Source organism: Salvelinus alpinus, chromosome 20 (assembly GCF_045679555.1).
Source record: "Salvelinus alpinus chromosome 20, SLU_Salpinus.1, whole genome shotgun sequence".
In the NCBI taxonomy this organism is placed as follows: Eukaryota; Metazoa; Chordata; class Actinopteri; order Salmoniformes; family Salmonidae; genus Salvelinus; species Salvelinus alpinus.
In genome coordinates this window covers 16,346,345-16,365,231 of record NC_092105.1, presented here as the reverse complement: position 1 = coordinate 16,365,231, position 18,887 = coordinate 16,346,345, and positions in this window count along the sequence as shown.

Below are 18,887 nucleotides of genomic sequence, written 5' to 3'. Positions count from 1 at the left end.
TTAAGTTTTTAATATTAGTAGATATTGGCCTAATTCTGCCCTGCATGCATTGTTTGTAGTTTTCCTCTGGACATGTAGGATAATCTTACAGGACTCTGCATGCAGGGTTTCAATGGGGTGTTTCCCATTTGGTGAAATCTTGTTTTGCAAGTGGACCCCACACCTCGCTGGCATAAAGTGCAATTGGTTCAATGACACATTCAATTAGTTTTAGCCACATTTTAATAGGTATTTCAATTTTAAATTGTTTTTTAATGGCGTAGAATTCCCTGCGTGCTTTCTCTCTCAGTTCATTCACTGCATCATTAAGGTGTCCAGTTGAGCTTATTTTTAAACCTAAGTAATTGTAATGCATGCATATATATATGTAGATACGTAGATATATGTAGATACATATATATTTTGTACCAATTGAGAATTTTGGTCTAATTCCCGGAGATCTGGATCTTCTCTGGAAAATCCTTATTTTAGTATTTTTGGGGTTTACTGCCAGGGCCCAGGTCTGGCAGTACTGATCTAGTAGGTCCAGGCTCTGTTGTAGGCCATGTGGGTGCAGGCACAGCAGGCATAGGTCATCTGCAAAGAGTAGGCATTTAACCTCTGAATTGTGGAGTCTAACACCAGGGGCTGAGGATTTTTCTAGAATAGTAGCCAATTCGTTGATGTAAATATTGAAGAGTACAGGGCTCAGATTGCAACCCTGGCGAAGGCCCCTCCCCTGGTTAAAGAATTCTGTTATTTTCTTGCCAATTTTAGTGCTGCACGTATTGCCAGTAAACATTGATTTAATTATGTCATATGTTTTACCCCCTACACCACTTTCAATAACTTTGTAGAACAGTCCTGTATGCCAAATAGAATCAAATGATTTTTGGAAGTTGATAAACGCAAGATTATATTTTGGTATTATTTTGGTGGACATGTTTATCTATCAGGGTGTGTAGGGTGTAAATATGATCAGTCGTGCGATGTTTTGGTATAAATCCAATTTGGCTTTTACTCAAGACATTGTGCTTATTAAGGAAGTTAAGAACTCTTACATTTATAATACTACAGAAAACCTTGCCCAGGTTACTGTTCACTCAAATGCCTCTGTAATTGATAGGGTCAACATTTTTTCTCTCTCTCCCTCGCTCTCTCTCATTCTCTCAATCCTTCATTATGTCTCTCACTCTCCCTCTCACTCTCTCTCTTTCTCTCATTCTCTCATTCCTTGATTATCTCTCTTTCACTCTCTCTCTCTTCTCTCATTCCTTCATTTTCTCTCTCTCACTCTCTCACGCTCTCTCTCTCTCTCTCTTCTCTCATTGTCACGTCTGCTCCTGCTCCTCCCCTCTGGCGTACGACATCGCCAGAGTACTAACCACCGGTCCTGGGAGTCATCTTTACGCACACCTGGCACTCATCATTACGCGCACCTGTGAATTATTATGATTCACACCTGGACTCCATTACCTTCATCATTTCCTCCCCTTTATATGTCACTCTCCCATATTCACTCACCAGTTGGTATTGTTCTTGTATATAGGAGTTCTGCCTTATGTTAGTGGCGGGATCTTGGTTTTGCTGTTTTATTAAAACGTTTCACCTGCACCTGCTTCCGACTAACCGCCCCATCATTACAGAATACCACCTCAAAATATGGAAGCTGCAGGACAACCGGACATCTCCCAGATGATCGATGAACAAGGTGACCTTCTTCGTCAACACCATGATCAACTGGCTCAACTGAGGACGGCCATAGAAGATGTTCTCCGCAGTCTACAACGTCTCAACAGCGGAGGATATTCTAGCGCCAGTCTACCCATCGAGTCAGCACACCAGCCCATTCAGCAACCCGCTCAGGTCAGCGACGCCGTCTATCCCTCCCAGAGAAATATGACGGGACACCATCCAATTGCCGTGGCTTCCTCCTTCAGTGCTCCCTCTATTTTGCACATCAGATGGGAGCTTCCACCATCGAGAGGTCTAAGGTTTCCACGTTTTTTTCTCTGCTGACTGGGCGAGCATTGGAATGGGCTACGGCCATCTGGGAGAGAGGAGAGGAGGAGCTTGAGTCTTATGAAAGGGTTCATGGCTCTGTTTAAAAGTATTTTGGACCATCATGCGGAGGGCAGAGAGGGAGGTGAGTGTCTGCTTCAGCTCCAGCAGAGGAATCAGACGGCTTTGTGGGGGCGGTTTTGTCACAAAGACAGGGGGATCCACTAAAATTGTATCCTTGTGCTTTCTTTTCCAAGAAACTGTCCCCCTCAGAGAGGAATTACGACGTTGGCGATCGGGAGCTCTTGGCGGTGAAGTTGGCATTAGAGGAGTGGAGACACTGGCTGGAGAGTGCCAAGGAATCATTCGTTCGTCATCCTCACCGACCATCAGAACCTTGAGTACATACGGACAGCGAGGAGATTGAATCCGCGCCAAGCCAGGTGGGCCCTCTTCTTCACCAGGTTCGACTTCACGTTGACCTATCACCCAGGTTCTAAGAATATCAAGGCCAATGCCCTGTCCCGTATCTACAATTTGGAGAGGTTCCTGTCCAGAGAGCACCCATAATCCCATCCTCCCGAGTCCAGTGGTTTGGGACGTAGATGTGGACATCTGCCAGGCTCTAGAGAGAGAGCACGCACCCCAGAATTGTCCTCCCGCGCGCATCTACGTTCCCACAGGGATAAGGGATCGGCTGCTGACCTGGACACACACAGCTGTTGTCGCTGGACATCCAGGTATTTCTCGCACCATCCATTCCATCACTGAGAAATACTGGTGGCCCACCTTGGTGAAGGATGTTATACGGTATGTCAACTCCTGTTCCGTGTTTGATCTAAACAAGTCCCCCGGAATGCTCCAGCAGGGAAGCTCCTGCCGCTTCCCGTGCCTCAGTGACCTTGGTCCCATATATCCATTCACTTTGTTACTGATCTTCCCCCTTTTGATGGTTTCACCACCATTCTGGTGGTAGTGGATAGATTCTCCAAGTCATGTCAATTAATCCCTGGTCTTCCCACTGCTCTCCAGGTCGCTGAGGCACTCTTCCGGCATTATGGCCTTCTGGAGGACATCGTCTCGGACCATGGCCCCAAATTCACATCCCGAGTATGGAGGGCCTTCTTGGAGAAGCTTGGGGTCACAGTTAGCCTCACATCTGGGTATCGGCCTCAGTCTAACAGGCAGGTTGAGAGGATGAATCAGGAGCTGGGGACGTTCCTGAGGAGTCACTGTCAGGACCAGTAGGGTGAACGAGCACATTTCCTTCCTTGGGCAGAGTATGCCCAGAACTCTCTACGTCACTTCTCCACTGGGTTGACCCCCTTCCAGTGTGTGTTGGGTTTCTAGCCGGCCCTGGCTCGTGGACACCGGGCCAGACTGCGGCTCCTGCGGTAGATGAGTTGTTCCGGCGCATGGAGGTGGGGAACAATGTGCACGTGAGACTCCAGCACACCGTCCATCGTCAGAAGGAGCAGGCAGACCATCACAACAGTGAGACCCCTGTGTTCCATCCTGGGGATCGCATCTGGCTCTCTACCAGGAACCTCCCACTCCGCCTTCCCTGAAAGAAACTGAGCCCCCGGTTTGTGGGGCCATTCAAGGTTCTCCAGAGGGTCAATGAGGTGACATACAGGTTACAATTACCCAGTCACTTCCGTATCTCACCCTCTTCATGTCTCCCTTCTGGTTCCTGGTCCCCTAGCTGATGCTGTCCCCCACGACACACCACCACCCCCACTGGACATCGAGGTGAGCCCAGCGTACACTGTCAGATCCCTACTGGACTCCCAACATCGTGGGGGTTGGCTCCAGTATCTGGTGGACTGGGAGGTGTTATGGCCCAGAGGAGCGGTGTTGGGTTCCGGTGGAGGACATTCTGGACCCCAACATCATCCAGGATTTCCACTTTCCCTGACTGACCTGCTCCTCGTCCTCGGGGTTGTCCCCCTGGTCGGCGTCGTCCTGCGGCTGGGGCCGCACTTCAGAGGGGGGGTACTGTCACATCTGCTCCTGCTCCTCCCCTCCGGGGTACGACGTCGCCAAAGTACTAACCACAGGTCCTAGGGGTCATCAATACGCACACCTGGCACTCATCATTACGCACACCTGGCACTCATCATTACGTGCACCTGTGAATCATTATGATTCACACCTGGACTCCATTACCTTCATAATTTCCTCCCCTTTATATGTCACTCTCCCATGTTCACTTGGTATTGTTCTTGTGTATCGGTGCAGGCTTATGCTAGTGCCGTGTTCTTGGTTTTGTTTTAAAATGTTTCACCTGCTTCTGACTCACCGCCTCATCATTACACTCATTCTCTCATTCCTTGGTTATCTCTCTCTCTTCTCTCATTCCTTGATTATCTGTTGTTTTCTGAGATGTCCATACATTTCGAACAGAGCTGAATGTGCTTTCAAAATACCGCTCAACTATATGTTTGCTCTGAATTTGCAGCCATGCATGTTCTGGTTTAAAATGTGTGTATGCTTTTTACAGAAAGAGCAATAGTAATGGTGTCTTTTTGTAGGCACTATGGTCAAAGCCTATGGGGAAATTAATGTTTTGGGATAAACGGCAAAAATAAGGTCTGTGGTGAACACAGGCTTAGGAGATCGTACAAGTTTTGTTCTATGAGAATCTTCATCAGCTAATGTCACATTTTGTGAATTTTAAAGCATTAATTAAGGCTTCATAATTCATTAAGGTCATGTTAACTGACAATTATATCATAGAACAAAACGTATAACGTCTCCTAAGCCTGTGCTAACCTTGATCCTTATTTTCGTAATTTATTTAATGGGTAGTGGATACTTTAGTCATGACCGTACCTGTCTGCGTTTTCAATGGGGTTGAGGTCGAAAATTGCTGTCTGCAATGACTATGCACACTCACTCTCTCCATCTCTCGCCCTCTGTTGCCCCTAGTGGCCGGTTTTGAAGTAATTTCCCGACGTCCCCGACGTCCAATTTCGAAGTCACTCTTGAGCAATATGCCTGCTCTCTCTCTCTCTTACACACACACACGCACGCACGCACACGCACGCACACACACACACACACACATGCACACATACACACATACACACACACACACCAAACCCCATACATGTACTCCCCTAAGGATTCTGTGCCCATTCCCTGACCTTAGTAAATACAAGCTCATTTGAAGCATGTGGCAGCAAATTGGAAACACAGAGCTTTTAAAACGGTGGACTTTTTTTTCACATGCTAATTCCTCCCTGGAGATCCAATCGGCTGCACTGACCCAAAGCTTGTCGATGCAGGGGGGGAGGCAGAGAGCAGGGGAGGCGCAGCAGAGAGTCAGGGGAAGGGAGGGAATACAGAGGGGGGGGCAGAGAATCAGAGGGTGATTGAATGGGGAGAGATGGGGGGAGCAGAGAATCAGGGGAGAATGGAATGGGGAGAGACGGGGGGGGGGGCCAGATAATCAGGGGGGGTTTGAATGATGAGAGACAGGGAGGGGGGGTGGCTGTGTTCTTTGAGGGCAAAGGTGGATCTGATTTTTACAGAGGGGGATTAAGATGGGAGTTTCACACACACCTCTCACGCATGCACACACGCACACACACACACACACACACACACACACACACACACACACACACACACACACACACACACACACACACACACACACACACACACACACCCCTCCCACACGCAGGTGGAAGTTCTGAGGGTTCTTCCTCCTGGCCAAGGGAGTGTTACTTCGATGTTCCACAGAGACTACAGGACAACAGGTGCAGGCAGGGCAGGGGTGTGTGTTTTGTGTGTGTGTGTGTGTGTGTGTGTGTGTGTGTGTGTGTGTGTGTGTGTGTGTGTGTGTGTGTGTGTGTGTGTGTGTGTGTGTGTGTGTGTGTGTGTGTGTGTGTGTGTGTGTGTGTGTGTGTGTGTGTGTGTGTGTGTGTGTGTGTGTGTGTGTGTGTGTGTGTGTGTGAGTGAAAGGGTTTATAGCCTACACCCATATGGGAGACAACACATCCTCCCCATCCTCCTCCTACCCCATCTCCCTTCTCCATCCTCCTCCCCACCTCCCTTCTCCATCCCCCCTCCCTTCTCCATCCTCCTCCTCTCCCTTCTCCATCCTTGGCACATGGACGAGGGTCCCGGTCCTCTTACAATCTGGAGGCGCTCACTGCCTCCTCATACCCCACGGCGGAGCCTCCTCTCTGGGCTAAGTTTAGCAGTGTTCCCCTTGGAGTCCGGAGCAGGTGGTGGTGACGGGGGCCTTGGCCCCAACTCAGGGGACAGACGGGTGAATGGCACGACCAGAGCTCTGACCTGGCACTCTAATTATAGAGCGCATGATGAGATTTGCCAAGATGTGTAACACACCTTCATCACACACACTGAAGACACACACACACAGACATACACATGCATACATACAAACACACATACTATAGACACTCATTTACACACGGGCACTCACACAGACTCACACTGATACACACACACTGTGCGTGTCACCGTCAATACACAATACACCAGTCCCCCCACCTCCACCAGCATCTCCCTAGCAACAACAATGTTTACATGCACACCGTTATCTCGTTATTATTCAGTATACTCAAGTATTCTGACTTTGAGTTGATGCATATAAACATCATATCCCGTTTGCAATAACCAATAACCGTTTACAATAACCGTAACCAATAACCTAATAAAGTCTGGGATATGCTAATCTAAGATGGGATACAGTGGCATGTAAACATCTTAATCTTTTCCCGTTTACTGTTGTTTTTGCGGTCTGCGCAGGCTCAGTTTCACATATCTTGGGTGTTGTGTGATGTTTTCGGTAACAGCTGACATAACTTGTCCTAACCTGTCATAATACGGTCATAACACGACCATGACCCATATATTTACACCTGTTGTCACATATTTTGCATTAGTGTCAAAACCCACATTTATTCAAATGTGTTTTTCCCCTGCCAAGAAGTTTCCTTTCATTTCAAAGTTTGTTTCTTAAAATCCTTTGTTGTTGTAATGAATTCTTTAACAAACTTTAAAGAACTTGTAGAAAATACACTGTATGACACTGTCAAGAAGCATTATGACCATCCTTTGTCACTTTACTTCGAATAAGAAAATACACCTTATGACACTGTCATGAAGCATTATAACCATCAGAGTCAGGCTTACGTATCACGTACATGCCCTTATGTCAGTCAAAAATAGGGTGTATTGTCCTGCTCCTGAAATCTGCTCCTGCATTCATCCCAGTCAATAGCAACAGAGCATTGGGTTATGTGCATGTCTGACATCAATGTGTGCGTAATTACAATGGTAAATTTATGAGAATGTTATATGACATAAAAATACTGTTGACAATTAGGCTATAGTGTAATGGAATGTTTGCCTCGTGTGGTAGGTTGTGGGTTTTGACACTCTTTTGTAGGTGCAGTGGCGATGCGTCATTCAGAGTAGGTGTAACGTGGACGCTGGGAGTCGGGAAGCAAGTGCAGGTGATGAGTTTAATAATAAACAGAACAATACAAGATACACAAGTAGCGTACAGACATGAAATGCAGTCAAAACTGCCTGGACAATGGAACTAAAGGAGAGACCGATATAGGGGAGGTAATCAGTGAAGTGATGGATTCCAGGTGTGCCAATTGATGAAGTGCAGGTGCGTGTAATGATGAATGCCAGGTGCGTGTAATTAATACCAGGACCGATGGTTAGTAAACCGGCGACGTTGAACGCTGGAGGGAAGGATTGGGAGTAGACGTGACAGTATGGCCCCACAAACCGGGGGCTCAGCTTTTTGCAGGGCAGGCGAAGTGGGAGGTTCCTGGTGGAGAGCCAGACGTGATCACCAGAATGGAACACGGGCACCTCACTGCGGTGGCGATCCACCTGCTCCTTCTGGCGACGGACGGCATGCTGGAGCCTCACAAGAGCATCACTCCAAACCTCCTCTGCACGCCGGAACCATTCATCCACCTCAGGGGTCTCGGTCTGGCTCGGAGTCCACGGAGCCAGGGTCGGATGATAACCAAGGACACACTGGAAAGGAGTAAGCCCGGTGAAGGAGTGACGTAATGAATTCTGGGCGTATTCCGCCCAGGGAAGGAATCGGGTCCACTCTCCATGCCGGTCCTGGCAGTGACTCCTCAGGAACCTCCTCAACTCCTGGTTCATCCTCTCCACCTGCCCGTTGGACTGGTGGAAGTGAGGCTGACTGTGACCCCCAGTTTTTCCATGAAAGCACTCCATACCCGTGACGGGAATTGGGGGCCACGGTTGGAGACGATGTCCTCCGGAAGGCCATATTACTGGAAGACCTGCTGGAACAGTGCCTCAGCGACCTGGAGAGAGGTAGGGAGACCAGAGAGAGGAATAAACCGGTATGATTTAGAAAATCTGTCCACATCTACCAGAATGGTGGTGAAACCATCAGAGGAGGGGAGATTGGTAACAAAATCAATAGACAGATGAGACCAGGGATGCTGAGGCACGGGAAGGGGAAGGAGTTTCCCTGCTGGAGCGTGCTTGGAAGACTTAGTTTGGGCACACTCAGAACAGGAGTTGACGTAACGAGTAACGGCCTGCGCCAAGGTGGGCCACCAATACTTTTCGGAGAGTGATTGTATACTACGGGTGATCCCAGGATGTCCAGCGACAACAGCTGTGTGTGCCCAGGTCAACAGGCGCTCCCTTATCCCTGTGGGAACATATATGCGCTCAGGAGGCAAGGTAGTGGGAGCGGGTTCCCTCTCCAGACCCAGTTAAATGTCCACATCTATGCCCCAAACCACAGGGGCTACGACATGAGAGGGAACAGGAAAACAGGTCCTCCAGCATTCGAGTGACCAGTCCGTAACTCTCATCCTCGACCATGAGATGGTGGGGTTATGGCGTTGGAACCATGGGAGGCCGAGGATGATCTTGTGAGCTGGTGCACTAGTGACGAAGAAGGGGATGTTTTCCTGATGAATGGACTCCACGGTGAGGGTGAGTAGTGTGGTGATGTGTGTGATGGTTCCGGATCCTAGTGGCCAATAATCAGGGGTTTAAAACGGAAACGGAGAGGAGAGCGTGTATGAGGGTATGTTCAGAGAGGAGGCATGGGTCTGGTTAATAAAGTTCCCCGCGGCACCGGAATCCACTAGCGCTGTAGAAACAGTACATGAGGAACAGCCAGCTGGTGTGATCGACACTAAAAAGGGTTTAACAGAAACTGATGAAGATGGGATACTCCCACTTGCCCCAGGAGGTGGAAGATCACATGATCGTCCCTCTGATTTCGTGGATCCCGAGTTGGGATGTAGTGCTGAAGCTGGTGACCCCCTTGACCACAATAGAGACATAGCCTCAGCTGTCTCCGTCTGCGTCGCTCCGCCGCAGGGATGCGTGTGACCCCCTACCTCCATAGGTTCAGGCTCTGCTACAGAGTGTTCACTGAGGGAGGGAGGGAGAGAAGCGATTTGAGTACCAACGCACACAAAGTAAATTATCCAACCAGATGGCCATTGCGATGCCAGTGCCGTTTGGACTTCCTCGCGCAGTCCTCTTCGGAATAGTGTACGGAGTGCCGGCTCTTTCCAACCACTGGATGCCGCTACTGTCCGGAATATGAGCGCGTACTTGGTAGCGGTCTGGTCATCCTGCCGTAATTGGAGTAGGCGCTCATCCCCCTCTCTGCCCTCTGGTGGATGATCAAAAATACCTATGAACAGAGCCATGACCCCCTCATACAAAGCCAGCTCCTCCTCTCCTCTCTCCTAGATGGCGGTAGCCCACTCCAACGCCCGCCCAGTCAGCAGAGAAATAACACTGGCAACCTTGGACCTCTCGGTGGTGGGGGCTCCTATCTGATACATAAAATAGAGGTAGCACTGGAGTAGGAAGCCACGGCATTTAGATGGAATTCCATCATATTTATCCAGGAGGGACAAATGGGCATTGCTGACCTGGGCGGACTGCTGAATGGACTGATGTTCTGGGTCGCTGGGTTGACTGGTGGCAGAGTATCCTCCGCCAGTGAAAGGCAATGCCTCTCGGGCATGTTCGAGACATTGAAGACTGCAAAGAACCTCTTCCATAGCTGTCCCTAGTTGCGCCAGCTGGTCGTGGTGCTTATGAAGTAGTTACCCCTGTCCGCCGACCGTCTGGGAGATGTACTGATTTCCTGCTGCTTCCATTTGTTGAGGCAGTATTCTGTAACGTGGACACTGGGAGTCGGATAGCAAGTGCAGGTGGTGAGTTTAATAATAAAAGGAACATGGAACAATACAAGATACACAAGTAGCATACAGACATGAAATGCATAGTCAATACTGCCTGGGGAATGGAACTAAGGGAGTGACAGATATAAGGGAGGTAATCAGTGAAGTGAAGTGAGTCCAGGTGTGCCTACTGATGAAGCGCAGGTACGCGTAATGATGAATGCCAGGACCGGTGGTTAGTAAACCGGTGACGTCGAACACCGGAGGGGAGGAGCAGGAGTAGACGTGACAGCAGAGCCCCACCTGTTTTGAGCCCCACCTGTTTGAGCTCCACCTGTTTGGTTTGTTACCTGTTTTGCATATTATTTTGGCATTAATACGTATGTGTCACATATCAGTTTGCAAACAATGTAAAAAAAATATTTGAGTTAATAAAGCTGCATACAAACATGGTCTTTTTTTAGCTTTCTTGAGTAAGGCAGCTCCAAAATGCAGGTGTTTCAGCTTAGCTCAGTGCTTTCTGTGACCAGCGGAGAAGACGGAGCATAGGGGTTGGTAATGTTCTCTAGTTGCATCGTGATTGGCTCAGTGTTCTGTCATTCACGGGGACAATACATCACTGCAAAGTCTACGGGGAGAGCTTAAAAATTCAAGCCTCTTGGGTGCTGACATAGAGTTATGTTAGAAGTGCCCATCCAAGAAGGCTCAAGGTCATTGGCTACAGATAAAATGACGTCAAATCACGTTATATCTACCGTAGCTTTGATTGGACTGATCATGTCAACATCATACTTTCAAAATCTTAGCTAGCAAGCTAGACAAGCAGTCATCATCGTGAATCAGGCCCTCCGATTTGACACACTGAACTTTATCTGAGAAGTAGTTGGTGAACCAGGCGAGGCAGTCATTTGAGAAACCAAGGATGTTGTTACGAATGCGGTGATTGACAGAGTCGAAAGCCTTGGTCAGGTCAATGAAGACGGCTGCACAGTATTGTCTTTTATCGATTGCAGTTATGATATCGTTTAGGACCTTGAGCGTGGCTGAGGTGCATCCATGACCAGCTCGGAAACCAGACTGCATAGCGGAGAAGGTACGGTGGGATTCGAAATGGTCGGTGATCTGTTTGTTAACTTGGCTTTCAAAGACTTTAGAAAGGCAGGGTAAGATAGATATAGGTCTGTAACAGTTTGGGTCTAGAGTGTCTCCCCTTTTGAAGAGGGGGATGACCGCGGCAGTTTTCCAATCTTTAGGGATCTCAGACGATACGAAAGAGAGGTTGAACAGGTTAGTAAAAGGGGTTGCAACAATTGCGGCGGATCATTTTAGAAAGAGAGGGTTAAGATTGTCTAGCCCAGCTGATTTGTAGGGGTCCAGATTTTGCAGCTTTTTCAGAACATCAGCTATCTGGATTCGGGTGAAGGAGAAATGGGGGAGGGTTGGGCAAGTTTCTGTTGGGGGTGCAGAGCTGTTGACCAGGATAGGGGTAGCCAGGTGGAAAGCATGGCCAGCCGTAGAAAAATGCTTATTGAAATTCTCAATTATTGTAGATTTATCGGTGGTGACAGTGTTTCCTAGCCTCAGTGCAGTGGGCAGCTGGGAGGCGGTGCTCTTATTCTCCATGAACTTTACAGTCTCCCAGAACTTTTTGGAGTTTGTGTTACAGGATGCACATTTCTGTTTGAAAAAGCTAGCCTTTGCTTTCCTAACTGCTTGTGTATATTGATTCCTAACTTCCATGAAAAGTTGCATATCGCGGGGGCTACTCGATGCTAATGCCATACGCAACAGGATGTTTTTGTGCTGGTCAAGTGCAGTGTGGTCTGGAGTGAACCAAGGGCTATATCTGTTCTTAGTTCTACATTTTTGGAATGGGGCATGCTTATTTAAGATGGTGAGGAAAGCACTTTTAAAGAATAACCAGAAATCCTCTACTGACGGAATGAGGTCAATATCCTTCCAGGATACCTGGGCCAGGTCGATTAGAAAGGCCTGCTAGCTGAAGTGTTTTAGGGAGCGTTTGACAGTGATGAGCAGTGGTCGTTTGTCCAAGGACCCATTACGGACGCAGGCAATGAGGCAGTGATTGCTGAGATCCTGGTTGAAGACAGCAGGGGTGTTTTTAGAGGGCAGGTTGGTCAGGATGATATCTATGAGGGTGCCCGTGTTTACAGATTTGGGGTTGAACCTGGTAGGTTCCTTGATAATTTGTGTGAGATTGAGGGCATCTAGCTTAGATTGTAGGACGGACGGGGTGTTAAGCATATCCCAGTTTAGGTCACCTAACAGTATAAACTCTGAAGATGAATGGGGGCAATTAATTCACATATGGTGTCCAGGGCACAGCTGGGGGCTGAGGGGGGTCTATAACAAGCGGCAACAGTGGAGACTTATTTCTGGAAAGGTGGATTTTTTAAAGTATAAGCTCAAACTGTTTGGGCACAGACCTGGATAGCATGACAGAACTCTGCAGGCTATCTCTGCAGTAGATTGCAACTCCACCCCCTTTGGCAGTTCTATCTTGGCAGAAAATGTTGCAGTTGGGGATGGACACTTCTGAATTTTTGGTGGCCTTCCTAAGCCAGGATTCAGACATGGCTAGGACATCAGGGTTGGCGGAGTGTGCTAAGGCAGTGAATAAAACAAACTTAGGGAGGAGGCTTGTGATGTTAACATGCATGAAACCGAGGCTTTACCTGTTACAGAAGTCAACAAATGAGAGCGCCTGGGGAATAGGAGTGGAACTGGGACTACAGGGTCTGCGTTAACCTCTACATCACCAGAGGAACAGAGGAGGAGTAGGATAAGGGTACGGCTAAATGCTATAAGAACTGGTCGTCTAGTGCGTTGGGGACAGAGAATAAAAGGAGCAGATTTCTGGGCATGGGTGAATGGATACAGGGCATAATGTACAGACAATGTTATGGTAGGATGTGAGTACAGTGGAGGTAAACCTAGGCGTTGAGTGACGATGAGAGAGGTTTTGTCTATGGAGGCACCAGTTAAGCCAGGTGAGGTCTCCGCATGTTTGTGGGGTGGGATAAAAGAGCTATCTACGGCATTTTGAGCGGGACTGAGGGTTTTACAGTGAAATTAAACAATAAGAACTAGCCAAGACAGCAGTAGACAAGGCATACTGACATTAGAGAGGCATAAAGCAATCACAGGTGTTGATCAGTAAGGATTCACTCCATGGTGCTGAAAAGAAAGCTCTGCTGTTGGGACAGTTTTATGTAGGCCCTAACAGTTTGTGGGCACCATTTGTCATCGTTATAGTGCAATTAATGTATTGTTTAATGTTGTGTAGTGGCTTTGCTGACATGCATCTAAATAATAAAAAAAACTATGTTTGCCCCACCAAGATTTACATGCTAAAATTGCCACTGTGGATTTTGTGGGTTTTGACATTCTTATTTAGGTGTCACAACCAGCCATAAAATAACACAATATATGTCACAACATGTCTAAATATATGTGTCATGACAGTGTTATGACCATATTATGACAGGTTAGGGCAAGTTATATCAGCTGTTATGACATATTACCACACAGTCATGACTGTTCTGACACTAGGTGTCACGTAAAGTGTTACCATGTTTTCATATGATTTTCAAACAAATCATTTCAAAAAGTAGGATATCTGCGCAGTTCGATCCACCATAATAATTTAGCCTACTATAATTAATTTGCCATCATTTAAATTACGTTTCTGCTTATAATTTCCATGATTTGGTGGGCCATATTATAATTTCTGACATTTGGTAGGCTATTGTTTGCCAACTATAGTTAGATACATGCAGCTTCTCTTCTGTCATAACTTGTTGCCCTTTGAGACTAAATAAAGTGGTGCTCAGCAGAATAATGTCTTACATTGATAGAATGAATGCATTAGTAATGTAGTTAACACCGGTAAAGTTGTCTGTTTCGTTTAGGGACTGGGGAGAAAACGCAATAACAAAGAAAATACAGATTGGTCCTGTGCAAAATGTCCAAATGTCATCAGTTTGACCAGTTTTAAGGAAATTAAAAGCTGAAAAAATGATGAAACACATTTCTGATAAGACTTCAGTTGGTCTTGGGTGCATATTTTATGTGGTTGAATACTTGTATAACAATGGCATTTTCTTAAGAGATATTGAAAGAAATCATATTTCTCCACTATTATTATAAAAAAAAGATATATAATTTCACTGCAAGAAATGCATAATTGTGCAGGAATTCATATTATATTATGCTACATGTAAGAGGTTATAGGCCTACAGTCAGTGTCCATATTTCAGTTACTATTTCACTTAATTCATATGAACTTAAATTAGGAATATTCTGTTTATTCATGGCTACAGGGATACTCGCAGGTGGGATATCAAAAGGTGCATGTAAACAGCTTATCCTGAATGAGACCTGAAGCGTGATATGAGTTACTAATAAGAATACTGAGCGCATGTAAACGTGGTCACTGTAAATATTAAATTCCCCTCCACGAGCATCTCCCTAAAACTGTGAATATTACAATGTGCATCACCATGTGTCGCCCACCCAACCGTAAACGCCAAACCCCATCCACACCAAGCCAAAGACAGCACAAACATTAGTCTTTTTAAAACCTCAAATACTCTACACGTTTTACAGTTCTCCAGCGATAGGGTGATCAAATTAAGATCCTACATCTGTCTATGTGTAATACCTTATTTATCCTAAAACACTCCCCCCACCCTGCTAAAATCCTCTCAGAGTAGAAGTTGCTCTTATCACAGATCTAGTGTCAGCTTATCATCTCTATTTCCTGACAATAACCATTGGGAGCGAAACTCAAAACTGAGATTAGATCAGTGTCATGGGGCAACGGCATTCTACTGCTTGTAGCACTCCCCAATAACCCCCATCCCTCTCTCGCTCAGTCACTCTCCCCATCTCTCCCTCACCTTCAATCCCTCCCCCAATCCTCACCTTCCCATCAATCTCTCTCTCTAGCCCCATCTTTCCCACTCCTCTATCCCTCCCCATCCCCTCCTCACCCCCACTCCCCATCCCCTCCTCTCCCCCACTTCCCATCCCTCCCCCACTCCCCAACCCTCTCCACACCCCCACTATTCCTCTTTTCTGAATCCTGCTGATCCCCTTATTGCTGGCCCAGTCCTAATAATGACATCATTGGCTCCCGCCTGTGCCAACAGAACTCAATAAAGCTCAGGAGTGTTTGAATGTGCATGTGCACCAGCTGCATTGGGAGACCTGGGTGTGTTGTATGTGTGCTGCGTATGCAGGTTGAAAAGCATTGTATACTGGCTGTTCAATCATTCAAGCCATACAAATATTTGAAAACATTATTTATTCCATTGACCTGACAAAAATATTAGGTAATGGTGAACATTTCTACATGTACCATCTTTCACTTAAGGTATTTGTTCTTTTGAAATGGTTGTTGTGTGAGTGTAATTTTCTCTTTTTTGTTTCCAATAAAGAACATATTAAAAAAGTTCTATCAATTCTTTGCCCTGGGCTGAGTAGACTAAAATAGTGTGGTGAACACAGCAGACAATGGAGCTTTAGAGTCTGAAGGCAGCAACCTATGTCAGCCAGTCTCCCATGGGCATGCCTAATGACAGCGTACGTCTGGGCCTTGTGGTGGAATGGTGAAAGCAAAGAACTGCAATTAAACTACGATGCCCCTCTCTTTCTTTCTCTCCCACTGTTCCTCTCTCCCACTCCGTCCCATGATCCTTTTCTAAGTATTCCTCCCTCCATCCCTCTCTCTCCCTCTCTTGTTTTACTCACCATTGTCTATCTCTCTCTCTTTCTCCTTCACCATCTGCCACTCCTTCTCTCTATTCCCTCTCTCCATCACTCTTACCCCTCTGTCTCTCTCTTCATCCTTCCTTTGCTCCCCACTCATTTCCCCTAACCTGTCTCTACCCCTCCCCTCTTGTCCATCCATACCTCCCTCTATCCCTCTTTTTCCTCCTCTCCACCTTCCTCCCTCCTTTCCTCTCTCCCAACTCCCTTCTCCCTCCTCCTCCCCCCTCTCTCTACACACTTCCTTCCTTCCCCTCACCCTCCCTCTCTTCCCTTAAATAGTAAAGCTAGCGAGACAATGGGGGCTTAGCTGTCGAAGCAGCACCTTCTCTCAAAAGGATGGGGAAGGGGAGGCGGGAGGGCTGGAGGGAGGAGGGCTGACACCGCATGGTGATGTCATACAAAATGACATCATCCTCTGGGCAGGAGCCAAGGGACCTGGCGAGTTAGCATCCTCCAGCGAGAAGGAGAGAGAGATAGACAGATAGAGAGAGAATAAAAAGAAGAGCTGATGACAATTGGTCCCATTTAATAATTTTTTTGTCATGGACATTCTTCCATGTCCTCTTGTTCTTTCTAGTTCCTTTTCGCTCTGTGAGCAGGTAGCGTAACCCCCCGAGAGAAATACACAGCGAGACAGCAGACAGGCAGCAATAAAATCAATACAAAACAGCACCCCCCCCCCACACACACACACACACATACACACACACACACACACAAATTCATGTCACATCCCTCTCGTTTCTCTGCGTGATTCCACAGTTGTCCACTTAGCTGTGCTGTGCTCCACTGTGTGCTCCCAGCGTGCCTCATAATCCAACCTTCTGAGTCCACTACTGAGGATAAGGAACAGCCACACCATCACTGACAAATAACTCACCTTCAGCTACATATTGAAGCTCATCACTAAGTTGGATCCTCCTGACAACAAAGGTAAAAGATAACAAAGAGATAAAGCTACTCTGAGAGCAAAGAGGAAACCCTCAATGTGAGATGATTCATATACCAACAAGCTCTCACAGTCTCAAAGCAGATTTAGACGTTCATCCATGTTTATCAAAGTGTTTAAAGTTAAATTCAGGCATTACATCCAAATGTTTAAGGTTACGGTTAAGTTTAGGGATTAACTCTGAAATCTGAAGTTTAGGCATAACTCACAAATCTTAAGTTTATGCATAACTCCCAATGGTTAAGGTAAGGGTTAAGGTTTGGGATAGGCTTAAGAGAGAGAAGGGGAGAGTGAGAGTGAGAGTGAGAGTGAGAGTGAGAGAGAGAGAGAGAGAAAAAAAGAGAGAGAGAGATTATTTTAATACTCTCAATACATGAACATAGCTTTACAGACCCTCTTAAACTTTCATGCAGACATAAACAACCATATAAACAAACACAAACAAACATACACATGCAGAGCCCACACATACACTCATCACAGATACATTTGGCTTGTGGTATATACAGTTGAAGTCAGAAGTTTACATACACGTAGGTTGGAGTCATTAAAACTCGTTTTTCAACCACTCCACAAATTTCTTGTTAACTAACTATAGTTTTGGCAAGTTGGTTAGGACATCTACTTTGTGCATGACACAAGTAATTTTTCCAACAATTGTTGACAGACAGATTATTTCACTGACCCACAATTCCAGTGGGTCAGAAGTTTACATACACTAAGTAGACTGTGCCTTTAAACAGCTTGGAAAAATCCAGAAAATTATGTCATGGCTTTAGAAGCTTCTGATAGGCTAATTGACATAATTTGAGTCACTTTGAGGTGTACCTGTGGATGTATTTCAAGGCCTACCTTCAAACTCAGTGCCTCTTTGCTTGACATCATGGGAAAATCAAAAGAAATCAGCCAAGACCTCAGAAAAGAAATTGTAAACTTCCACAAGTCTGGTTCATCCTTGGGAACAATTTACAAATGCCTGAAGGTACCACATTCATCTGTACAAACAATAGTACGCAAGTATGAACACAATGTGACCACGCAGCCGTCATACCGCTCAGGAAGGAAACGCATTCTGTCTCCTAGAGATGAACGTACTTTGGTGTGAAAAGTGCAAATCAATACCAGAACAACAGCAAAGGACCTTGTGAAGATGCTGGAGGAAACAGGTACAAAGTATCTATATCCACAGTAAAACGAGTCCTACGTCGACATAACCTGAAAGGCCGCTCAACAAGGAAGAGGCCACTGCTCCAAAACGGCCATAAAATAGCCAGACTACGGTTTGCAACTGCACATGGGGACAAAGATCGTACTTTTTGAAGAAATATCCTCTGGTCTGATGAAACAAAAATAAAACTGTTTGGCCATAATGACCATCGTTATGTTTGGAGGAAAAAGGGGGAGGCTTGCAAGCCGAAGAACACCATCCCAAACGTGAATCACGGGTGTGGCAGCATCATGTTGTGGGGTTGCTTTTCTGCAGGAGGGACTGGTGCACTTCACAAAATAGATGGCATCATGAGGTAGGAAAATTGTGTGAATATATTGAAGCAACATCTCAAGACATCAGTCAGGAAGTTAAAGCTTAGTCGCAAATGGCTCTTCCAAATGGACAATGACCCCAAGCATACTTCCACAGTTGTGGCAAAATGGCTTAAGGACAAAGGTCAGAGTTACCTTCCCTCTCTCCATCTCTCCCATTTCACTCTCTCCATCTCTCCCATCCCACTCTCTCCTCCCATCATCTCCAAACAGGCATCTCCTTTTTCTTTAAATTTCCCTCCATTATTCTATGTCTCCCCCTTGGCTTTGAATGAGTTTCTCTTTCTTTCTCTCTCCCTTTCCCCCTCTCTCTCTCCCTCTCCCTTCTCTCTCTCCCCTCTCTCACACCTCCTCTCTCTCCCCATTTTCTCTCTACCATCCCCTCTCTCTCTTTTTCTCCCTATCTCTGTCTCTGTACA